This window comes from Myxine glutinosa, chromosome 14 (assembly GCF_964187855.1).
Source record: "Myxine glutinosa chromosome 14, kmMyxGlut1.1, whole genome shotgun sequence".
Taxonomy (NCBI): Eukaryota; Metazoa; Chordata; class Myxini; order Myxiniformes; family Myxinidae; genus Myxine; species Myxine glutinosa.
Genome location: NC_136274.1, coordinates 31,519,020 through 31,545,138, shown reverse-complemented (window position 1 = coordinate 31,545,138; position 26,119 = coordinate 31,519,020). Strand labels below are relative to the sequence as shown.

At 45.5% G+C, this 26,119-nt stretch overlaps 1 protein-coding gene across 2 annotated transcripts in view; it reads right to left on the bottom strand.

Moving 5' to 3' along the window:
- Positions 1 to 26,119, bottom strand: part of LOC137439577 (homeobox protein cut-like 1) — a 436,829-nt gene that overhangs the window by 66,689 nt on the left and 344,021 nt on the right. The window lies entirely within an intron of this gene.

Sequence of the window (26,119 nt, the reverse complement as noted above, 5' to 3'; positions counted from 1 at the left end):
ATCAACTGGGGGAAAAGTTTAACGTGAACTTGGGAAAAGAGGTCCTTAAAGCCCGAGGTGAATGTTTCTTTTTACCAAAAGTGAGGCTAATGGAAGAGCAAGGTTAATAAGTGACAGTGGGCGCAACTGGCATATGGATAAACTAACAGGAAAATAAGAGAGAGAGGCAGAGGAAACACTGAAATCAGCAAATAAGGGGGTGGGGTTAGGAGGGAGTAATGGGGGTAATAGACATCATGGGAGGTGGAGGTGCACTGCCTGCTTTAAGCCCTGAAGAGAACAGTGAGACAGAACAGCCTCTGGAAGAAGGCTCCATAGACAGGAGAAGCAAGGAGCAAAGGAGTTCTGGTGTAAAGTGAGCCAGGATTTTGGAACTTTAACCAGGAAGCTGTTACTGGAACGAACGTGTCGAGCATGTGGAGAGGCGGTTAAAACAGAACGACCTGCCTGTGATGCGAAAGGAACAGACCTTGTGCTCCAGCTTCATCATGGGAGGTAACATCATGTGTGAAAGGGTTCTAAAAAAATTTAAACTTGAAAAAGAGAAATAAATCCGAACTGGCAAAGAAAGAAGGGAGCAAAGGTAAAAATACAGAAGTAGGAAGTAGTTCGTAAAGGAGGCAATTAATGGGCAAAGAAGAAAGACAAAAAACAAAGAGAAACTAGAACAATGCGACTATGTCACCAATATGCCTCCACATAGTCCCACAATGGGTAGATGCCGTCACTCTGCATATGTATGGCTACGGGATCACATTTGTGAAGTTTCGTGTTGATTGGATAAGGTTCGTTTTTCTATCCAAAATGGCTGCCAAACCACGTGACCTATGACATCATCATTTTCAAACTATATGCAACAGTGCTGTTAGATTATATTTGTAAAATTTTGCATCGATAGGGTGATCAGTTTCAGATACAATTATTTAATACCTTCCTTCAAATATTTAATACCAATTCACACGGGAGAGAAACCCTACAAGTGTTCCGTGTGTTCTCAGGTTTTTAATCAGTTATCAACTTTAAACACACACAAACGAATTCACACGGGAGAGAAGCCGCACAAGTGTTCCGTGTGTTCTAAGGATTTTCGTCATTCATCAAATTTAAATAAACACAAACGAATTCACACGGGAGAGAAACTGTACAAGTGTTCCGTGTGTTCTAAAGATTTTCGTCGTTCATCAACTTTAATTCCGGACTTCCGGTCCCTCGAGCGACGGGGCTTGCTTCGATCTCTCCACGGCATCAAAGTTTGAGTGTTTTCCCGTTCGTTTCTTTGTCAAATTTCCGCTGCGTATTTTGTTGTGTATGTGTTATTGTGTGTTTCTATTTGGTTTGGTTTTGTAGTTTTGCAAATTTGTGTGTAATTAGTCGTTTCTTTGTTCGCGCCTCGTGCGCCTCGTGCGGCCTGGTGTCTCGTGCGGCCTCCTCGTCTCGACTTGTGCCCCGCCCCCTATATCTCGTTTTTCTTTCACCTCTGCTCCTGCTTTCTCAAATCCACGTTCTCACTTAGAGACTTTTCCCAGATTGTTTTTCATGGTTTTGTTTAAATATTTATTTAAATATGTTTAAACCACAGCCGTGATGCTGACGCCCCCTCCCCCCCCCCCCCCCCCCCCCCAGAATTTCCATGTTTTTAACGTTTCCCAGTGTGTACCCTGGATAAGAATAGGTACGCCGTATCCCTGCGTGTCGTAAGAGGCGACTAAGAGGATTGGCGTCAGGAAGGGCATCCGGCCATAAAACATTGCCTCAAAAAGAGAACCATGACAATTACAACTACATGTGGGCAGGGTACAGCCCGAAGTGGAGATCGGTTTCTGAGGTTTGGGACATGGAATGTAGGGACAATGACAGGGAGATCAGGAGAAGTGGTGGAAGTATTGGTCAGAGGAAGAGTGGACATATGTTGTGTGCAAGAGACGAGATGGAAGGGAAGTGGTGTGAGAATGGTGAAGGGTAGGCAGGGACAGAAATACAAGTTTGTGTGGCAAGGGTGCCTGGAGGGCGTGAATGGTGTTGATGTCCTGTTTTCTGAGGAGTTTGTAGACAGTGTGGTGAGTGTGACTAGAGTGAGTGATAGGTTGATGATGGTGAAAATGATGATTGGAAAGCTCTTGGTGAACGTCATCTCGGGATATGCTCCGCAGGTTGGTCGAAGCGATGAAGACAAGGACAAGTTCTGGTGTGCGATAGCGAAGCTGATGGAAAACGTGAAAGAGGAGGAAGTTGTTGTGGTAGGAGGAGACCTAAATGGACATGTGGGAAGGAGTATGGATGGTTTTGACTGAGTTCATGGGGGTTACGGATATGGTGTGAGAAATGGAGAAGGTGAAAGGATTTTGGAGTTTGCTGATGGAGCTGATTTGTTGATTTGTAATACTCAGTTCCAGAAAGAGGATAATAAGCTTGTTACATACACGTCAGGTGGGTCGACGACAACCGTTGACTACCTGATGGTGCGTAGGCGAGATAGGGGGCACCTCCGGGACACAAAGGTGATCCCGGGGGAGGAGGCTGTTTCACAGCACCACTTGGTTGTCTGCGACGTAAGGGTGAAAGGTGCGAGGAGAGCTCGGCGGGTGAAGTACCAACCGAGAATGAAGGTGTGGAGGTTGAAAGAAGTGACAGTAAGGGAGGCATTAAAAGAGAGGCTGAGTAGGGTCGAGGATGATGTGGTTGAGCTTGAAAGTGGTTGGATGTCAATGAAAGCTAGTCTGTTGGGAGCCGTTGGTGAGGTATGTGGATGGAAAAAAGGACCACCGAGGCACTCGGAAACATGGTGGTGGGATGATGAAGTTGGAAAGAGGATTGACGAGAAGAGGAAGAAGTTCAAGGAGTGGCAGAAGGCGAAGGGTACGGGAGCAGCAACAGCAGAGCATGAAAGTTATAAGGCAGCCAGCAAGGCTGCAAAGAAAGAGGTAGCAAAGGCGCAGGAGGCATGTAGGAAAATGTTCGGAGAACGCTTGGATTCGGAAGAGGGTCAGAAAGCGGCATTCAGGATTGCAAAGCAGATAGCGAAAGAGAGGTGTGATGTGATGGGGGTGAGTTGCTTGAAGGATGAAGTGGGACAAATCGTTGTCGACCCAGATGGAATTAAAGGAAGATGGAAAAGATATATGGAAATGCTGTTGAATACAGAGAATGAATGGGATGGCAACATAGAGAGTAACCCAGTTTTAGGACCGGCAGAGAAGATAACTGAGAAGGAAGTTGAGGAAGCGATAAAAGCAATGAACGGTAGAAAAGCGGGAGGGCCGACGGGAGTTGTGGGAGATATGTTGAAGGCAGCAGGAAGTTGGGGTGTGAAGAGAATGACAGAGATCTGTAATCTGGTGGTGAAAGAAGGCCGCATTCCAGTGGATTGGGAATTGAGTACCCTCGTCCCTCTATACAAGGGGAAAGGTGACCCTCTGGAGTGTGGCTCGTACCGAGCGATAAAGTTATTGGAGCATGGAATGAAGGTATTGGAAAGGGTGTTGGAGAGGAGGATAAGGAAGAAAGTGAAGATCGAAGAAATGCAGTTTGGATTCATGCCAGGAAGAGGAACGACAGATGCGCTTTTCATTGTGAGGCAGTTGCAGGAGAAGTACTTGGAGAAGAGGAAGAAGTTGTTTCTTGGGTTTGTTGATCTGCAGAAAGCATTCGATCGGGTTCCACGCAAAGTATTAACATGGGCATTGAGGAAGTTAGGAGTGGAGGAATGGTTGATCAGAGTAGTGATGGCAATGTACAAAAGAGCGCGCACAGCTGTAAGGACGAAGGACGGGAACAGTGGTGAGTTTGAGGTGAAGGTGGGAGTGCATCAGGGGTCGGTACTAAGTCCACTACTATTTGTAGCTGTGATGGAGGTGCTGGCTCAGAACGTAAAGGAGGGTTTACCGTGGGAGTTGTTGTATGCAGATGATCTGGTGTTGATTGCGGAAAGTATGGATGGACTGAAGGAAAAGATGAACACGTGGAAGGAATGTATGGAGACAAAAGGTCTGAAGGTGAATATCGGAAAGACGAAGGTGATGGCAAGTGGTAAAGCATGTGGTGAGGTGGAAAGAACTGGGAAGTGGCCCTGTGCTGTGTGTAGGAAGGGTGTCGGAGTGAACTCCATTCAGTGTACAATGTGCGCTGAGTGGGTTCATCAAAAATGTAGTGGTCTGAGAGGGTCATTAACCAGTGTGGCAGCTACATTCAAATGTAAGGTGTGCACAGAGGGAGCTGCAGATGGAGGAAATGTTGAGTTGGATCTTGGAGACGGCGTGAAGCTGGAAGGTGTGAAAACATTTTGCTACCTCGGAGACATGCTGAATGGAGAAGGTGGATCAGACTCGGCAACGGTTGCTCGAGTGAGATGTGCATGGAAGAAGTTTCGGGAATTGAGTGGCGTGCTGATGATGAGGGGAGTGTCGTTGAAGCTGAAGGGAAAGGTGTATGCTGCATGTGTGAGAAGTGTTATGATTTATGGGAGCGAGACATGGGTAATGAACGTAGAGCAGCAACGAAGGTTGGAAAGGGTGGAAATGCGAATGATTCGACGGATGTGCGAAGTATCGTTGAGAGAGAGGAAGACAAATGATGAATTGCGGAAGATGATGGGAATAGAGCCTGTGATTGATGCTGTGAAGAGGAACAGGTTGAGATGGTTTGGTCATGTGTTGAGGAAGGATGAAAGTGACTGGTTGAGAAGTGATGGAAATGAATGTAGAAGGAAGTAGAGGACGGGGAAGACCGAGAAAGACTTGGCTAAAGATGGTGGAAGAAGAAATGCGGGCAAGGGGTTTTTTTTTTTTTTTTTTGTATACAAGATCGAGGCTCGTGAAAGAGCAAACATTAATCACACAAAAAGACAAACCGACACACAAAACACAAAAAACAAGGGGAGCGGCAGACAAGATGGGGAGAGAGGGGGGAGGACACAAAAGAGAGGGGGAAGAAGGGGAAGGACACAAACACAACATTTGAGAGCAGGGACATCGGGAGGACTTGGGGGGAGGTGGGAGAGGATTAAAACATATGAACACTGCAAGGACTCTGGGGTGAATTACTGGGGGTAGAAAAGATCAAGGTTTTCGATGGGGGAAGATAAGAGATGGTGGTGAACAGCTGTTTTAAAGACCTGGAGGGAGGAGTGGGATTGAAGGGAGTGGGGGAGTTTGTTCCAGAGGCGGGAGAAAAGGGGAATGAAAGAGTGAAGGTGAGCAGAGAGCCTAGACTTTGGCAGTTTAACCATAAGAGGGTTGCAGGCAGATCTTGTGCGACCTGAAGGAATATTGGGGGGACAGAGCACAGAGAGAGCTGGGGGAGCAAGGCCGGAGAGGAGTCAGTAGAAGACAGAAAGACCACCAACCTGCCTGCGGTGAGTGAGTGAAAGGCCCTCGGCGTTGACTTCATCGCAGGAGATTCCAATGATTCTGAAAGCTTTGGCCTCAACAGCGTGAAGCCGAGCAAGGTGTGAGGCAGGAGCACCAGCCCAGAGGGGGGAACAGTATTCCATTGAGCTGCGGATGAAAGCCTTGTATGTGGTGAGGAGCTCAGGTGTGCCAAGGAAGGACTTCGCACGACGGAGGATGCCCAGTCGGCGACTGGCTTTGGAGGCCAGCTTGGAAATGTGGTTTTCCCAAGAAAGATCATGGCAGATAGTGAGACCCAAAAGCTTGAGCGACAGAACTTCTTGGAGAGGATTGTTGAGAAAGTAGATGGGAGGGTTGTCCAGTCGGTCCTTTCGGAGAGACATTGTAAGAGTGTGAGATTTGTCAGGATTGAAAGACATGTTCCACTTGTTTGACCAGTCTGTGATTTTGTCCAGGTCTGCAGAGAGTGAGGAGGCTGCAGACTGCTGATCTGAGGGATGAGGAATGGAGCGACAGAGAGTAGAGTCGTCAGCAAAGAGATAGAGAGGATTTTCAAGAGAGTCAGAGAGATCATTGATGAAGACCAGAAAAAGCACAGGGCCCAGAACACTACCTTGGGGAACTCCAGCCTGAACAGGAAGAGGAGATGAGAGAAACCCATTCAGGGCCACACGTTGACTACGACCAGAGAGGAAGTCCGCCAGCCATGCGTGGAGATTTCCATGGATACCAAACGAGGAGAGTTTGGAGAGCAGAGCAGGGTGCCAGACCGTATCGAAGGCACGTGAAATGTCAAGGGAGACAGCTCTAATTTCCTGTTTGGCGTTGAGGACCTCCATCCATTGTTGAGAAAGCAGAAGCAGCATGTCCAGAGTAGAGTGACCAGGTCTGAAACCAAATTGATGATCAGAGATCAAGCCATTGGAGAAGAGGAAAGATTTAATATCTGAAGCAATGATGGATTCCATGACTTTGCTGATAATTGGGAGAAGGCTGATTGGTCTGTAGTTGCTGGGATCTGTTTTTGCACCTTTTTTGTGCAAAGCGGTGATGTTGGCTGATTTCCAAGCAGATGGCAGATGACCTTGAGCAAAAGAGAGGGTGAAGAGAACAGAAAGAGGGAGTGAAAGAGCAGAAGAACATGATTTTAGGACCCGTGGGCTGATGCCGTCAGGACCAGTTGCAGAATCAGAGTCGAGGGTTGACAGAAACTTTTCCACCTTGTCAGGAGGAAAGGACACAGAGTCCAGGAGCAGCTGGGTACGACTGGGTACAGAGAGGGATGGGTTTGGGACACAAGATTTAGAGGCAAACACAGAGTTGAGGCATTCAGCTTTTTCACGTGCGGAGTCAGCCGTTAAGCCGTTTGAGGTGAGGGAGGGGATGGAGGGGGAACAAACACCAGAAACAGATTTGACCAGACGCCACCAGGATTTGGAAGAGGGAGACAGATAAGAGAGTTCGGTCTTGAGAATGGTGAGATATTGTTTCCTGGCTCTCCTGAGGGTGGACACACACTTGTTTCGGGCTTTGTGAAAGGAAATGAGATTTCCTTCCGTTGGATTTGCTTTCCAGGAGACGAAAGCAAGTTGTTTCAGGGCAACAGCCTCACCACAGCATTCCGTGTACCATGGACGGGAGGAAGGGTATGACAACTGAAGACGAGATGGTATAAATCTGTGCATGAGAGAGAGCAATTTACTTTGAAAGAATTCCCAGGATGAGTTGATGTCAGAGGCGGTAGAGATGGGAGACCAGTCCAGATGATTGATGGCTGCTTGAAGACCGTGCCAGTTGGCCTGAGTGAAATGCCAGACTCGTCGACGCTGAGGAGGCTCTCTGAGAATGGTCAGAGAGATGTCCACTTTGACAAGCACATGATCAGATGAGCCGATTGGAGCAGAAGAAGAGCAGCAGACATTTTCAGGGAAGTTTGTCATAACCAAATCCAGAAGAGAAGATGCTCCGTTGACTGAGATCCGGGTCGGGAAATTGACAGATTGTGTCAGTCCCAGTGAGTCGCAGAAGTCCTTTGCTGAAGAGCCATGGCTGGTGAGAGAGGTACCCACACCCAGCCAACTGGCATGGTGACAATTGAAATCACCACATATGAGGAAGAGAGAGTTGGGATGGGTAGATAGAAGTTGGTCCATATTATCAGACAGTGAGATGTAGATGGAGTCATCGCTGATTGGTGGACGGTACAACACACATATGAACAAAAGGTGGGAGCGAAGGGGAAGCCGTAGCCAAAGGTATTCCTGGGGGTGAGGTGGAGAGAGGGCAGTGGAGGGCAAGTGAGGAAGAGAGTTTTTTATAAAGATATAAAAAGAACTTATAAAGAACTTTTTATAAAGAACCCCACCTCCAGGACGAGGCTCAGGTCTATCATACCGGAGGAGGGAGTAACCTGGGAGAGATACCAAGGCATCAGAGACATCATGAAGGAGGAAAGTTTCTGTTAAGCAGATCACATCTGGTTTGTCAGAAGCAACCTGTATTGAGAGGTCAGTCAAGTTTGAGCGAAGGCCCCGGATGTTTGAGGTCCATACCGTTAATGAAGAGGAAGGGGGAGCATCGGGTCCAGAACAGGGGGCGGGAGGGGTAGGGTAAGATGTGGAAGAGGAGGAAGAGGTAGGGAGAGCTTTTGAAGGTGTGTCAGAGATTTCAGAATAGCTTGGAGAAAGGGAAGAATGGGGCAGACAAAAGGTTTGATGGAGATTGGGTGAGGCACAGTGAGGTGTTATTTGAGGAGGGGGAAGAGCAAGGCAGGAGGTTTGGGGAGATGAAGGTGAAAGTTGGAAGGAGGAAGAAGCAGGGAGGATGCTTTGAGGAGGAGGGGTGAGAGGGGAGTCTAGGAGGGGAGGAGCGAGGGAGAGTCTCGGAGGGGAGGGGTGTGGGGGGAGTTTAGGAGGGAGGGGAGGGAAGGGGCAAGGGGGGAGATTTGAAAGGGATGGGTGATGGGGAGGATTTGGAGGGGAGGGGTGAGATTGGATTTTGAAAAGTGTACGATTCATGGGAAACGAACATTTTTTGCAAAATGAGTTTGAGACCTTCGAGTCAAAAATACGTTTGAGGACACTGGAGGAGGGATGGAGTTCTGGATAGTTTATGGAATGTAGAAAGGAGGAACTGTAAGAGATGGTATAATATATATTTTTTGGAATGAATAGATTTGGTGAGCAAGACGAAAGCATCCTTTTGTAGGAAAAGACGAAAAGGGTGTTATAATATATGAGAGAAAATAGTTGTTCAGGGGAGAGATTATACATTTCTAACCGCGTGATCGCGAACGAAGAACGAACGAACAAAAAGAACAACAAATAAACGAATAAGACCTGGGAAGGAAATATTTTTGGGTTTTTTTTTGTTTTTTTTTGTGAGTACAGATATTAAACAAGGAGGTACGGGGTGAACGACTGGTACGAAACAGAGAACGAAAATAATTTCAGCGCATTCGACGAATCGCTGAGAGAAAAACAAACCACAAGGTCTGAGACGGTATGGTAGTCTAAGCCTACGAGTACTAGGCCGCAGAATACTCGATACCATTAACCGACGATTGTGTATACATGAACGAAAAATTAGCACGGAAAATTTTCCAAAAGATACGCTGTAGGTACATACACCGAAAGATAGATACAGTCTCGACAAAAACACAATTGAGAAATATCACTTAGCTTCGAAAGCGTGAGCGCATGGAGCAGCTTCGAAAAGACGTGACCTCGCCGTGATCTCGCGAGATGGTTTGAAGTCTCAAACAAGGAGAGAGGAGGTTAACAAGGAGAGATGCAGAAAATAGGGCAAAATGGAGAAGATTGTCATGGGGACCGCAAGGCTAACCCCTGCTCTAGCAGGGAAAATGGCCTTTTAAAATGCATGTTGTTGTTGTTGTCTTCAATCAAATATGGCTGCCAAACCATGTGACCTATGATGTCATAAATTTAATATTTCAATACAAATGGGTCATAGATCATGTGCATGCAATTTCAGAATTTTAGATAAGGAATTCGATTAAAACATTTTTGGCTGGTATACCACTTCACCAATGATGTCATCGTTATCATCCTTTTGTTCCCCATTGGGAGTACTTGACAATGTGCCAAATTTCAAATTTTTCCATTCAGCGGTTTCCGAGAAATAATCTTTTAATTATTTGCTTTTTATCCAAGATGGCTGCCATGCCATGACATCACAATTATCATAAAAACATTCTGCATGGGTGTCATTCCTACCCTGAAAGTTTCGTCTCAATTGGACATTTGGTTGCTGAGAAAAAAGAGGTTTAGCCCATACGGAGGGACAGACAACCCGAAAACATAATCGACAAAGTCGCCGAGGGCATAAAAAGGTCAGCAAACATAAAACGTGTTATCCAGCCACTGCATATCATTTGTATCATGAGAGGATTATCAACTCACAAGGAACTAAAACAGCACTCAGTAGAGAGCATACCTCTGCCAGACTGAACATTTTCCATTTTGTATCTGACTGATGGGCCGGACTACAAAAGCTTACATCAACAACCACTCTTAGACAGCTGTTTCAGAATTGCTATCCTCCCCAGGAAGCAGAAAGGTGATATAAAACTAAGGCACACCTCACCAGTACCCAGTTCCTAATACAGAGAAAATCCATTCTCCAATGTTAATGTGAGTCAATCCACAATTGCTTGTGCCAAGATAAACAAGCATTCTGAGTATTGCGCTGCAATACATGTCCCCTACCGGCATTGGGTAGCACTGTCATAGAAGACAGCATTATGACTCACCGCACTCCAAATTATCGTCCAGAAAACTGTTGGGGAAATTCCCAAAGTTCAAAGTGCCATAACTTTGTCAAAAATGATCGAAACGTCGTGAGGTTCGAACTTGATCTGTAACTTATCATGACGAAACCATGTACCAAGTTTGAAATCATTAGCATTGTGAGTTTAGGAAAAAAATTCCGGAAAGCTGTTCTTTGCGTGACGGACCGACAGACTGACAGACGGAGTGCAAACCTATAGTCCCCTACGGTGTACACCGGGAGGGGACTAATAATACAACGAATTATTTAACATCATTAGTAGTGCATCAGCAAACTAGACGGCACTCAGTAGAGAGCATACCTCCGCCTGGTTGGCCATATCACTCAATGGTGAAGAATCACTTTAAAAATTCTAGTAGCCGGATCCGAATCCGGATCTTCACCAAAATCTAATCATTTGGTCTTTGTCACATACGCTACATTTCTGCCAAATTTCGTCCGAATCCGTCCACAACTTTTTGAGATATTTTGTTCAAAGACAAACGGACAGACCAAAAGATAGAGAATAAATATCGAGAGAGAGATAGAGAATAAATATCGAGAGAGAGAGATAGAGAATAAATATCGAGAGAGAGAGATAGAGAATAAATATCGAGAGAGAGAAATAGAGAATAAATATCGAGAGAGAGAGATAGAGAATAAATATCGAGAGAGAGAGATAGAGAATAAATATCGAGAGAGAGAGATAGAGAATAAATATCGAGAGAGAGAGATAGAGAATAAATATCGAGAGAGAGAGATAGAGAATAAATATCGAGAGAGAGAGATAGAGAATAAATATCGAGAGAGAGAGATAGAGAATAAATATCGAGAGAGAGATAGAGAATAAATATCGAGAGAGAGAGATAGAGAATAAATATCGAGAGAGAGAGATAAAGAATAAATATCGAGAGAGAGAGAGATAGAGAATAAATATCGAGAGAGAGAGATAGAGAATAAATATCGAGAGAGAGAGATAGAGAATAAATATCGAGAGAGAGAGATAGAGAATAAATATCGAGAGAGAGATAGAGAATAAATATCGAGAGAGAGAGATAGAGAATAAATATCGAGAGAGAGAGATAGAGAATAAATATCGAGAGAGAGAGAGAGAGAATAAATATCGAGAGAGAGAGATAGAGAATAAATATCGAGAGAGAGAGATAGAGAATAAATATCGAGAGAGAGAGATAGAGAATAAATATCGAGAGAGAGAGATAGAGAATAAATATCGAGAGAGAGAGATAGAGAATAAATATCGAGAGAGAGAGAGAGATAGAGAATAAATATCGAGAGAGAGAGATAGAGAATAAATATCGAGAGAGAGAGATAGAGAATAAATATCGAGAGAGAGAGATAGAGAATAAATATCGAGAGAGAGAGATAGAGAATAAATATCGAGAGAGAGAGATAGAGAATAAATATCGAGAGAGAGAGATAGAGAATAAATATCGAGAGAGAGAGAGATAGAGAATAAATATCGAGAGAGAGAGATAGAGAATAAATATCGAGAGAGAGAGATAGAGAATAAATATCGAGAGAGAGAGAGATAGAGAATAAATATCGAGAGAGAGAGATAGAGAATAAATATCGAGAGGGAGAGATAGAGAATAAATATCGAGAGAGAGAGATAGAGAATAAATATCGAGAGAGAGAGATAGAGAATAAATATCGAGAGAGAGAGATAGACAATAAATATCGAGAGAGAGAGATAGAGAATAAATATCGAGAAAGAGAGATAGAGAATAAATATCGAGAGAGAGAGATAGAGAATAAATATCGAGAGAGAGAGATAGAGAATAAATATCGAGAGAGAGATAGAGAATAAATATCGAGAGAGAGATAGAGAATAAATATCGAGAGAGAGATAGAGAATAAATATCGAGAGAGAGATAGAGAATAAATATCGAGAGAGAGATAGAGAATAAATATCGAGAGAGAGATAGAGAATAAATATCGAGAGATAGAGAATAAATATGGAGAGATAGAGAATAAATATCGAGAGATAGAGAATAAATATCGAGAGATAGAGAATAAATATCGAGAGATAGAGAATAAATATCGAGAGATAGAGAATAAATATCGAGAGATAGAGAATAAATATCGAGAGATAGAGAATAAATATCGAGAGATAGAGAATAAATATCGAGAGATAGAGAGATAGAGAGATAGAGAGGGAGAGAGTGAGAGAGGGAGAGAGGGAGAGAGGGAGAGAGAGGGAGAGAGAGGGAGAGAGGGAGAGAGGGGGGAGAGAGGGAGAGAGGGAGAGAGGGAGAGAGAGAGAGAGAGAGAGAGAGAGAGAAAGGGGGAGGTGAAGGGAGGGGATGGGAAGAGTGAGGTGGGGAAAGGAAGGGGAGGGGTGGAGAGGAGTGAGGAGGAAGGGGAGAGTGAGGTTTTTACCTATTTTGTAAAACCCTTCATGCAGCATCTACCGTAACTCAAGATGTCCAAATGTCATACACATCTATACCCATGGGTTTATCATGGGTGTCCCACTCGTCCAATAAATAAAATTCATCGGATGTCTGTCTGTCTGTTCACGTTTTTTGCAAAGACCACTGGGCCGACAACAATGAAATTTGGCACACAGACCAAGTCCGACCCGGGGATTGTCCTAAAGGTATTTTCATGCACCACCTCAGCCTTTAAAGACCCCAAATACCCATTTTACATGCATGAGAGATTAGATTACATGCTTAAGAGAAGACTTTTACATGCTTGGGAGATTAGATTCCTTAAGACCCTGAAGATCCCAAAGACCCTTGAGACCCTTTAAAAGCACAAATACCCCAAAGATCCTTTGGACCCTAAAGATCCCTAGGACCCTCGAAGACCACTAAGACCCTTTAAAGTGTTTAAGACCACAAAGACTATTAAGATCCTGAATACTCTTTGAGACCTCAAAGACCCTTAACAGCCAGAAGACCCTCAAGACCTTTAAAACTTTGAAGACCCATTGACCCCAAAGACCCTTTGTAGCCCAAACACCCTTTCGACCTGGAAGACCCATAACACCTGGAAGACCATTTAAGACCCCTTTACCGATCGGCATTACCTCAACTCACCATTTTAAACAAACCCATCTGCTCCGCCTTTCTGGCTCTCTTGCCCCCCATTCTCAGTTCTCCACCCTCCCCCCCCCCCCCCCCCCCCATTGCTTTAACGAGATGTGGCTCGTTTAAGGCCGATTCCCTATTGTATGGCAGTGAAACTTGGGTAATGAGGATAGAGGATGGAAGATAAAAGAATAGCAAGAACAGAGATGAGGATGAAAATATGGAAGTGTGGTATTTCATTGAAAAATAAACAGCGGGAGTGTAGATCTGAGAAAATCTGCAGTATAGAGATGAAATTGAGAAAGAGCCTTTGGATGGTTTGGTCATGTAGGCAGAAGGACAGAAGATGGACACATTAAGAAGACACTGTGATAAGTTTTGAGGGAATGGGAAAGACCAACAGGCAGGGAAATGAACATAAACAACAACAACATGCATTCTAAGGCCATTTTCCCTGCTTCAGCGGGGGTTAGCCTTGCGGTCTCCATGACAATCTTCTCCATTTTGCCCTATTTTCTGCATCTCTCCTTGTTAACCCCCTTGCCCGCATTTCTTCTTCCACCATCTTTAGCCAAGTCTTTCTCGGTCTTCCCCGTCCTCTACTTCCTTCTACATTCATTTCCAACACTCTTCTCAACCAGTCACTTTCATCCTTCCTCAACACATGACCAAACCATCTCAACCTGTTCCTCTTCACAGCATCAATCACAGGCTCTATTCCCATCATCTTTCGCAATTCATCATTTGTCTTCCTCTCTCTCAACGATACTCGGCACATCCACCGAACCATTCGCATTTCCACCCTTTCCAGCCTTCGTTGCTGCTCTACGTTCATTACCCATGTCTCGCTCCCATAAATCATAACACTTCTCACACATGCAGCATACACCTTTCCCTTCAGCTTCAACGACACTCCCCTCCTCATCAGCACGCAACTCAGTTCCCGAAACTTCTTCCATGCACATCTCACTCCAGCAACCGTTGCCGAGTCTGATCCACCTTCTCCATTCAGCATGTCTCCGAGGTAGCAAATTGTTTTCACACCTTCCAGCTTCACGCCATCTCCAAGATCCAACTCAACACTTCCTCCATCTGCAGCTCCCTCTGTGCACACCTTACATTTGAATGTAGCTGCCACACTGGTTAATGACCCTCTCAGACCACTGCATTTTTGATGAACCCACTCAGCGCACATTGTACATTGAATGGAGTTCACTCGGACACCCTTCCAGCACACAGCACATGGCCACTTCCCAGTTCTTTCCACCTCACCACATGCTTTACCACTTGCCATCACCTTCGTCTTTCCGATATTCACCTTCAGACCTTTTGTCTCCATACATTCCTTCCACTTGTTCATCTTTTCCTTCAGTCCATCCATACTTTCCGCAATCAACACCAGATCATTTGCATACAACAACTCCCACGGTAAACCCTCCTTTACGTTCTGAGCCAGCACCTCCATCACAGCTACAAATAGTAGTGGACTTAGTACCGACCCCTGATGCACTCCCACCTTCACCTCAAACTCACCACTATCCCCGTCCTTCGTCCTCACAGCTGTGCGCGCTCTTTTGTACATTGCCATCACAACTCTGATCAACCATTCCTCCACTTCTAACTTCCTCAATGCCCATGTCAATACTGCGTGTGGAACCCTATCGAATGCTTTCTCCAGATCAACAAAACCAAGAAACAACTTCTTCCTCTTCTCCATGTACTTCTCCAGCAACTGCCTCACAATAAAGAGCGCGTCTGTCGTTAATCTTCCTGGCATAAATCCAAACTGCATTTCGTCGATCTTCACCTTCTTCCTTATCCTCCTCTCCAACACCCTTTCCAATACCTTGATTCCATGCTCCAATATCTTTATCGCTCGGTACGAGCCACACTCCAGAGGGTCACCTTTCCCCTTGTATAGAGGGACGAGGGTACTCAGTTCCCAATCCACTGGAATGCGGCCTTCTTTCACCACCAGATTACAGATCTCTGTCATTCTCTTCACACCCCAATTTACTGCTGCCTTCAACATATCTCCCACAACTCCCGTCGGCCCTCCCGCTTTTCTACTCTTCTTTGCTTTTATCGTTTCCTCAACTTCCTTCTCAGTTATCTTCTCTGCCGGTCCTAAAACTGGGTTACTCTCTATGTTGCCATCCCATTCATTCTCTGTATTCAACAGCATTTCCATACATGTTTTCCATCTTCCTTTAATTCCATCTGGGTCCACAACGATTTGTCCCACTTCATCCTTCAAGCAACTCACCCCCATCACATCACACTTCTTTTTCGCTATCTGCTTTGCAATCCTGAACACCGCTCTCTGACCCTCTTCCGAATCCAAGCGTTCTCCGAACTTTTTCCTACATGCCTCCTGCGCCTTTGCTACCTCTTTCTTTGCAACCTTCTTGGCTGCCTTATAACTTTCATGCTCTGCTTTTTCTGCTCCCGTACCCTTCGCCTTCTGCCACTGCTTGAACTTCTTCCTCTTCTCGTCCATCCTCTTTCCAACTTCATCATCCCACCACCATGTTTCCGAGTGCCTCGGTGGTCCTTTTGTCCATCCACATACCTCACCAACGGCTCCCAACAGACTACCTTTAATTGACATCCAACCACGTTCAAGCTCAACCACATCATCCTCTACCCTACTCAGCCTCTCTTTTAATGCCTCCCTTACTGTCACCTCTTTCAACCTCCACACCTTCATTCTTGGTTTGTACTTCACCCGCCGAGCTCTCCTCGCACCTTTCACCGTTATGTCGCGACAACCAAGTGGTGCTGTGAAACAGCCTCCTCCCCCGGGATCACCTTTGTGTCCCGGAGGTGCCCCCTATCTCGCCTCCGCACCATCAGGTAGTCAACGGTTGTCGTCGACCCACCTGACGTGTATGTAACAACCTTATTATCCTCTTTCTGGAACTGAGTATTACAAATCAACAAATCAGCTCCATCAGTAAACTCAAAAATCCTTTCACCTTCTCCATTTCTCACACCACCATTTGGGAAATGAACATACGGCAGGAATATATTAACGACACAAAGAGATTAGGTCTGAAGAAAGTAGATGCAAAGGAAAGAATCAAATGGAGATATTCCATCAATCGCCAGACCCCCGAAAATAGGGAAAAATGTCGTTGAACGACTATGACGAATCCTCATTGGATCGCCATTCCGACACAGGAGAGTCCTCAACTGAGTATGCAGGACTTTATAATTTGATCAGAGCTCCGGCAAAAAAGCCGCCGGATCTTTAACATCCACTACGCAATGTCAGCAGACGGCTCACCCAGTTTAACGCTCATCCGAGGGGCGGCCCCACACATTGATGTCTCGCCCTGCCTGCGAAACACCGGGATGACAGTTGATAGCTGGCTCAAGATTTGAATCCAGTCTATAAGACTTAAAGGTGAGCGTGCACACCTCTGGGGAATCGAGGCTCACCTGGAAACCCAAAGCTCACCACAACCAATGAAAAATATCGCAAGGGAAATAAATAAATAAAGCAAACAAAGGAATGTTGGCAACCTTTACAGAGAGCAGAGGAAGGTATTAAGGAACACATATGAAGCTATTTTAAAAACCTTCCTTTTCACAGCTAGGATTATTGGCTTTATCAACAATTAGCACATAAGCACAGCAGCAATATGTGCAGAAAAGAGGGAGCGGTGAGGGTATTAAAAGGAAAAATGAAATAAAGACAGGGAAATAGCATAACAGAGGTAGTTAAGTTGTGAAAGTAGGGAGCTAAAGTTTGCTAAGTTTGTGTCTGATGTTTGTGTCTTGTGCAAGTATTATCTTTATTTTTTGGCAAGCGGCATGGATATTCAGGTTCGAATGAGAATGACGGGTCGCAGGAAACTGGCTGGTGGATGTACATAGTCTCATCGTTAAATCAAGAGAATCTCTATGGCTCAAACCTGGCCTTCAATTCCTGCCACCGAGCATCAGGAGAGGAGAACCTGCCAAAGTAATAAAGAAAAATGACGTATCCTCGATCATCAATTAATCTTTATTAACTTCGAGGCACCCGGTAAACCCTGGCACAAGCATGAATAACCAATATTTAATTAACAGCCACTGTCAGAGTTAAAGGTAAGTCATATTGATGAGGTTCCTGTGGAATGTTAAGCACTTTGGGTTTTTGAGTGAGCACCTGGGCCATGCGCCGCCCTGAAGATTAAGAGCAAGGCCTCTTCTTCATCCTCGTTGCCTCTCCACGTATCTCGCAGGGTCACCCACATGTAGTAAAGCATTTTTCCACAAAGCACGAAACACGGGCGTTCGCTAACGAGATGGACAGGCAAATGGTGGCCTAACAAGGCGCATCAACGTTAGGATGAGGGTGAGAATGAGCGCTACAGTCAGACCGGAGAGTACCCAACCCAAACCAGGGAGCCAATTAACAAACCTACGCCTGATCAAAATAGCCTGGGACGGAGGCGTGTGGCCGACAGTTCCTATTTACGTGCAGAATGGAGATCCGTGTGGAATGGTCCGGCTGCAGTCACATGCACTGGCGCCACTTCATTGGATCCGCACAGCTTGGCAGCTCTGAGATTTCTTTTTTTTTTTACATAAATTGGACTCGTCACAAAGATACTCACCGACAACCAACTGTGAATGGACTAGTTAGAAACAAAAATTATAATTAATGGTATATTCACTACATTTTCCTCTCTCCTGTCGTGCTACACCAGTCAATGGCGTACACTTATCAGGCTGAGATAAGAAACAGTGTCATGTTCAGGTTTGAACACAAGAACATTTAATTGCCATTAAATTGCTGAAATCACCAGTAATGCAGCAGCTTCAGCTCAAGGTGACAATTGCTTTACCTGCATGTTTCTTTGTCCACATTTTCCTACGCACCGACCCTTTATCCTTCTCCACCCCCAAAACCTCAACTACACAGAAGAAACCAAGATGTGCACAGGCAATAGCAAATAAAGGCAGATCACCATTGTCATGCACACCGTCAAGCATGCTTAAAACAACTGCTTCGGGCCTACAATCAGCAAGGCAAAAAGGTAAAACAACACCAGTCAGGTTTACAGATCCACTGCTGAGAAAACTGTGATGATCGTTATTGAGCAAGTATTTAAAATGTATGTGGAGAGGGGGTACAGAAACAGAGAGCAAGTACGAGTAAAAGACACCAAAAAGGGGAGGGGGGGGGGTCAGACAAAGGATACAGAAAAGGTTAAACAAATACAAGGTTAGAAGAAAAAAAGAGATGAGGAAGAAAGCAATTAATATATGAAAGGGACGGGAATGAGATGAAGACAATGAGAGAGAGAGAGTGAGAGTGAGAGTGAGAGTGAGAGAGAAAGAAAGAGAGGGGGGGGGGGGGAGAGAGAGGGGGAGAGAGAGAGGGGGGGGGGGGAGAGAGAGAGATAAAGTGAGGGGGGGTCGAGGGGGGGAGGGAGGAAGAGAGAGATAGAGAGAGAAAGAGAAAATTCCACACGTTAACGCAGAATACAACACTCAAAATGGCCGCAATTCTTCACCGCATAACTACCATGTAATCCAACATATACAGGGACTTGTATTCCTACAAATGTGGCACTATCCATCTTTGAGTTCCCTCAGTTTTCTAGTTAGGTCTCAGTGTAGCTCTATCTGTCTGGCTGCAAGCTTCTGTCCTGTACCCTTCACCTTATGCTCTGCACACCTCATCTCACACCTTTGTCTGCATCCCCTACCCTTCTCCACCATACAGCCTGCATTCCACACCCATACACGACACTACCACCTCCCCGCCTCCCCCTCACCCCATAGTCCACATCTCGAGGTGCCAATAAAATGCAGCATGAACGCTGCATTTATGCACTAGAAGCAGCCCTCCCCAGGAGGTGCAACGTCAAATTCGCTCTCCTTAAGATGGGTGGGTCATGTTTGCGTCTGGCAGCTTGAACTGCAGTCAGTGATTTTCGAGCTTTTATAGTGTCGGTATAAAGACAAGTGCCGTATACAGTTTTGTAGAACCTCTACCTAACAAACCATGCAAACAATAACTTCTTGGGCTGTTAGCATAGTGAGTAACAGAAAGGTATGGCATGTCAAAAGCCATGTTTTCAAAGTCCCATCGTACCTGTCTTTCACAAGACTATTGCAAGTTCATTCAGCTTTTGTCATGGTACACGGCTGGATGGAACTCTCAAACTCATCTAACACTTCTTTAATAGGCGAAAACCCGAAGCTAAACGTCAGTGAATCAGGGATTCACGACTGCTGCAGTGTAACAGACCCCTTACATTTCTAAGAATGTCACTGGATTCCACAAATTAACTCCACACTGCCGTTGAGTCATTCAAAGTGAATAATGAACAAAATGAAGGGTTTTTTTTCCAAAAACGAGAATAATTAGAGTTTGTGTCAATACAATAATTCCCCATGCACACCATGATGGACTCCTTAACAAACACCATCTGTAAGAGAAGGCTTTATAGTAGGACTTGCACCACAGCCAAACATCACTCTTTTCATTTAACAAGGTACAGCAGGATTCGTCGTGCCACTCAATGTGTGAACAGTCGTTCATAGTCCGTGACATGTGTTCCTTGCATCATCTCGGTGGAAGAGCATTGCTTTGCACTCAAAAGGGGTTTCATGAACTGGACTTGCCGACATATCCTATTTCACACCATGTTCCAATTGCTATTGAATCAGAAAGACATGTCAGTCTGAGTTGCCACTATGGTAACAGTGGCATGCTTGTTTGACCTCACAATTCGGTTTACCCACTGTCTCTCTCTGGTTGCAATTTTCCTGGGTCAGCCAAGAATGACTGCAGCAAGTATTTTGTCCCTTGGTCTTCTATTTATAACATCCAGCACTGCAAGACTGATGCTTGTGACTTGGATCTCACGTTGAGCGATTCGGATTGAAAGGTCTCATGGCTCAGAACTCAACACTTTATTTACAAGAACTCCTTGACTAATCTGAATGCTAACAGATGTTTGCATAATTGCTATGTCATTTTACACCAAAGATTTTGCTGAATTTTGCTTGGATGTATGATTTAGCCAACTTTCACTGATGCAAATACATACCAACTTGTGCCCAACAATTCTAATCTGGTTTTATGAGGAGCATTCATCATGTTCTTGGAACAGGATGCTCACAATAATCCAAAAATGCCAATATATTTTTCAAAATTCTCATATAAGTACATGTAATGAGTCAGGAAATAATTACATTACAAACTAGAAGGTATTCATAGAATACTTACCCTGCGCAGTAAACTTGGTGCGAACCAACTCCTCTGTTTTTTTTTTTGATCCAGACCACGTGAGCAATTACATCATAAGTTTATATTCTCGAATATAATTGTTGCATAAATCACGCTCAATAAATTTCAAACGGATCAGACTAAGCGTTGTCCCTGTCAAATTATGACGTCATAATTGTGGCACTAAGGCCGTCATTGTTACGTCAACAACATTATGACGTCAACAACACTTATTCCCCATGCGGAGTTCTTTACAATGAGCCACGCTTCAATTTTTTTCCATGGCACGGTTTTGGAGATATAGAGGTGTAACTTTTTTCAGTTTTTCCAAGATGGTGTGCGCCTATACCACGTAACCTATTACATTACAATTATCATTAAAATATTCTACAGGAGGAGGCACACCTACGGTGAAAATTTAGTGTCCATCAGACTAAGAGTTGCAGAGAAAGAAAATTCATGCTGACAGGATGAAGTGCTATACTTGTCGAATTATGACGTCATAATTAAGATACCGATGACATCATCATTAACATATCTTTTTCCACAAGGGGAGTACTTGACAATGAGCCTTGTTTCAACTTTTTCCATTGAGCGGTTTGGGAGATATTGAGGTGCAAAGTTTTTCCAAGATGGAGCCAGTACCACGTGACCTATGACATCATAATTATAATTCAAATATTCTACAGGAGGAGGCAGTCCTATGGTTAAAATTTCGTGTCAATCGGACCAAGAATTGTAGAGAACAAAATTCATACTGATCGAATCAAGCATTGCACTTGTCGAATTATGACGTCATAATTAAGGTACCGATGACATCATCACATCATTAACATATCTTATTCCTCATGGGGAATTCTTTACAATGAGCTGTGTTTCATTTTTTTCCATGGAGTGAATTTCTGAGATATGGAGGTACAACGTTTTAAAAATTTTCCAAGATGGCACCTGTACCACGTTACCTATGACGTCATAATTATCATTAAAATATTCTACAGGAGAAGGCGCTCCTATGGCACAAATTTCGTGACCATCAGACTTACATTTGCAGAGGAATTTTTTTTATACTGATCAGATCAAGCATTGTACTTGTCGAATTATGACGTCATAATGAAGGCACCAATGACATCATCATCAACATATCTTATTCCCCATCGGGAGTATTTGACAATGAGCCTTGTTTCATCTTTTTCCATTGAGCGGTTTGGGAGATATGGAGGTGGAAAGTTTTTCAAAGATGACGTCTGTACCACGTGACCTATGACATCATAATTATGAGGGAAAACGTTATACAGGCAAAGGCGCTCCTATGGTAAAATTTCGTGTCAATCGGACAAACGGTTGCCGAGAAAATGAATGTTAAAATGCAGACACGTACGCCATACGTACACACATACGCACTCACTGAATGCCTAACCCTGCTTTTCGCTTCGCGAGCGCAGGGTAACTAGAACGACACTCGGTAACTCCGCCGCAGGCAGAAAAGTTTACGTTTTGTATCCACTGACAGGCCAGATCCACATCTTCACCAAAATCTAATCATTTCGTCCTTGTCACACACCCACCCTCTCCACCAAATCTTGTCCGAATCTGTCCACAACGTTTTGAGATATTCTCCTCACAGATAAACAAACAGACAGACAGGGATGAAAACAATCTCCGCCCACCTTTGGGGGCGGAGGTAATACATTTTGTATACAGTACCTATTTTAAGAATTTTTTTGTATAAATACAGAAATCTCAGCTCATGGAGGAGCAAACTGACAGAGGGCTGCAGATTCACAGACTGACAAAGAATAAAAGAGGAACAGGCAGACAAACATAAGGTGGTGAGTGGCAGAAAGGAGAGGGTTGGGAGGGGAGGGGGATGCAGGAGTAGAACAGAGCAGAAATAATTGCATGAGTAACATGAGGTGAAAATGGGCACCACTACTGAAAGACTGAAACGGAGAGACAAGAGACATTGTGAGTTGGTTCCACAGATAAGAGACTCGAGGGATGAAGGAAAGTAGGTGATAACTCAGCTTAGAATTAGGGAAGGTAACCAGGTGTGGGATTCAGGAATAACAAGTGTAAGCTGGGTGGGCTTCCTTCTTTTAAAATACTGTTATGAATTTGGTAATGCAACATCTAGAGCTAGGTAGATCTGAATAGGTAGGTATTCGGCTGTCGTGACAGGGACTCTACATGTAATAAGTTATTGATGTTCAGGCGGTTGTCGGGGTAAGATGTATGAGTGTGGATCTACCTGGAGATTCGAGTGTTAAATAGTGAGGGATTAAAGGTAACGCCCCTGTGAGTATCACCTAGTAATCAAACCTTTGTCCTTTATGGCACTGCAAACCACATAAACATTAGTTAGGTCCTTAGTGCAACATTAAATAATTCCCTTTCCCTGACATTGACTTCGTAATAAATGGACACCAACCAGGCCAAGAACACCGCCACAATACACCGCCACCGTTTACACCTCCAAGGCCGACAAACCTCGCCTGCGCACCTCAAAGGCCTACCAACCTCGCTGGCACGTGTTACACCAGGACCGCGGGGTCACGGACGGGAGATGTCAGGAGTCGCATGCCGCAGAGGGCGTGACCTGGGCGAGTTGGGAGGCTATGATTGGCTGAGGAGCGCGCCAATGTGACGTCATCGGCCACCAATATAGGCGACGGTCGGACGCCATTTCGAGAGTTCGAGTTCGAGTGGAGTCCAGAGTTCGAGTTCAAGTGGAGTCCAGAGTTGAGAGAGTTCGAGTGGAGTTCGAGTGGAGTTCGAGTGGAGTCCAGAGTTGAGTTCGAGTGGAGTCCAGAGTTCGAGTGGAGTCCAGAGTTGAGTTGAGTTCAGTTCGAGTGGAGTCCAGAGTTGAGAGAGTTGAGTCGCAGAGTTCGTTCCGTTGTTACAGTTCCGTACCAGAGTTCGTGGCAGTTGGCACAGGACACGGTTCGTTGCACAGTTCGTCGGAGTTGGCACAGGACACGGTTCGTTGAACATTCGTGACCACAGCTCGTTGCAGTTGGCACTTGGTTTTGGTTGCTTCGTGCAGCCCTGCGGTGGACCGTTGGAGCAAAGGAGCTCGTGGTGTGTGTGGGCCGTTGGACCGACGAGGCCTGGTGGCGCTTGGAGGCGGACGCAGAGGGCCGTGGAACTTGGAGCGAGGTGTGCGATCGGGCCGAAAGGAGCGGTGTTGGACGGCAGCCACAAAGACGACGAAAGACCAGATAAGCCCGAATCCGCGTACATTTTGAACGACGTGACGTGTTCTTTTCGTAATTAATCTCCCTCGTTTTGTGTTTGATATCAGTCGTGTGGGGACGTCCCGATTTAGTTATTAGTATTACCGGCGCGTGTTTTTTTCACTGTTATTACTTTTCAATAATAAATCCTTATATTATTTTCTGTACATATTTGAACGCAGTTTCCTGGGTGTTTCATTTTAATAGATAAGGCTGTGGAGCTCGTTGCGTCTGGCCTCCCGCGCGTTTAACTTTGTGTTGAGCTTGAATCCGCCATTGAGTTTTCGCCTCGGGAGTGTAAAGTCTCGCAATCGGTCATCCGTGTTACCCTACGGTGTTCACCAAGGGTAGTCACGCGACAAGTGGTGTCAGGAGTGGGATTTGAACCCGTCGGACAAATTTTTTTGTCCGCGGCGAGACATCGACACGGTCGGACAAATTTTTTTGTCCGCGGGGCGACATCGACACGGTCGGGCGTACATTGCGCCCGACGTTCGAACGCAAAATTGTTATAGGCGAGGCGGAGAAATTTAGTAATCAATTGGGCATACGGAGCGCGATATCGCGTCTTCGTCAAATTTAAATTGTGTTACTGGAATTATTAAAATAAATACGCGCGCGGGAAACAATCTTCCGGAAAGCGGATGTCGGAAATTGACGAGATGGAAGTACGCAGCGAGGCCTCCGTCAGCGTCGGGAGTGAGCCGGAAATGGGGGATAAGGAGGATAGCGTTGGAACTTTCCCCGCCGCTGGGACGGCCCCGATAGATCTCCAGACCATAGTAAATTTAATAAATGCTCAGAGGGCCGAGGGTGAGCGAAACCTTGCAGAAATTCGGGGAGACATGAGGGCTCAGAGTGAGCGATTGGAGAACCAAATGGGGGTAATGAGGGACGAAGCGAGGGGTACCGGTGAGAAGTTAGACAATAATTTTGAGGAGTTAGACAAGAAAATCGGGAAGTTAGACAATAATTTTGAGGGGTTAGACAACGGGATAAAAGAGGTGAAAAATGGGTTAATGGGGGTAGAAAATAGAATGGCTGCCCAGGAGAATCAGATAGAGGGAGTGAAAAATGGGTTAGAGGGGTTAGAAAACAGTATGGAAGGAAAAATTGGGGAAATGGCACAGCAGCTGGGGGAACGAATTGATGGCATAGAAGGGAGAGTGCAAAACCAAATTACGGACAGACTGGGGAAATTTGAGGGTAAAGTAGAAACTCAAATGGGGGCACAGGAGAAGCCAAAGGTGGCAAAAATTGAATCGGAACGGGGGGAAGCTAGATTGGGAACAGGAGAGAGTACGGCCCATGCAGATGTGCATGTTGCTCACGAGCAGGGAATTGCACCGGGAATGGCAAAATTGGGAATTGCACAGGGAATGGCAATTGAAGTAAATGGGGAGACTGCAGGTGCGGAGGTGGACGGGGAATGTCCACAGGTGGATGGGGAATGTGTACAGGTAGATGGGGAAGGCCTGCAGGTAAACGTGGAGTGTCCACAGGTGAGCGGGGAAGGAAATTTGGAATGTGAGAGTTGTAATGGGGAATGTTTCCCACATTCTGGCCTGGTTGTTTATCGGGACCGTGTGGATGTCACAACACCCCAACCGGGGGATGAATTTGGAATTGTGCAGCACCAGGGCGGTGGTGCGGAGCAAGAGGGGGTAGAGTTTTTGGGGGTCCGTGCAATGGAGCCGGACCGGGTATTTATTGGGGATATTGATCAAAGCCTGGCGGGGCCAGGAATGATTTCTAATGATGAGGATGAGTTGATCCAGCGGCTGGAGACCTGTGACAGTCCCATGGAGGTAGAGCTTGTTCAGGCCCAAAGGAGTCTGGGGGAAGAGGTGAGTTGGTCCAAGGAGGTGGTTGGAATGACCGAGGGGACGCTCACTGTACACTGCTATTTGGAAACAGAGGCTCCAAAATTGGACAACCAGTTGGGGGAGTGTGTTGGCTCCGGGCTGGATTTGGATCTTGGAGGATCGGGAGATAGAGCTTCTGGAGATTTGGTCCCTGTAGGGAATTTGGATCAACTGCAGGGAGGGGCAGAACAACCGGTGGTAGAGGTTGTTCCCTGCAGCTGCGGTTTGGCAGTGGGAATGAAAATTTGTAAAATAAAATGTAAAATAAAATTACAATGGGAAATTGATTTGGAGCAGCCATGGTGGGGATTGGTCCCCGGGCTGCGGGATTTGGACATGGAGAGGTCATGGGTGATGGCCTCGGGCAAAAGTTGCCCCTTTCAAAATTTGGGTATGCCGGCCAGCTGGGGGGCTGTGATGGCGAGATTTGGACGTGGGGTCCAGCCTTGGGTGTCGAGGTACGACCTGGGTCCCACGGGGGGTCTGGTGGAGTGTGGCGTCCCTTGTCCGTCGGGGCGCCGTCCGAGCTGGTGGCTCGGGCCGGCAGGGTCACCGGACCCTGGTGGGGGTTAAGACCTCCAGAGGGGTCCGAGGTGGT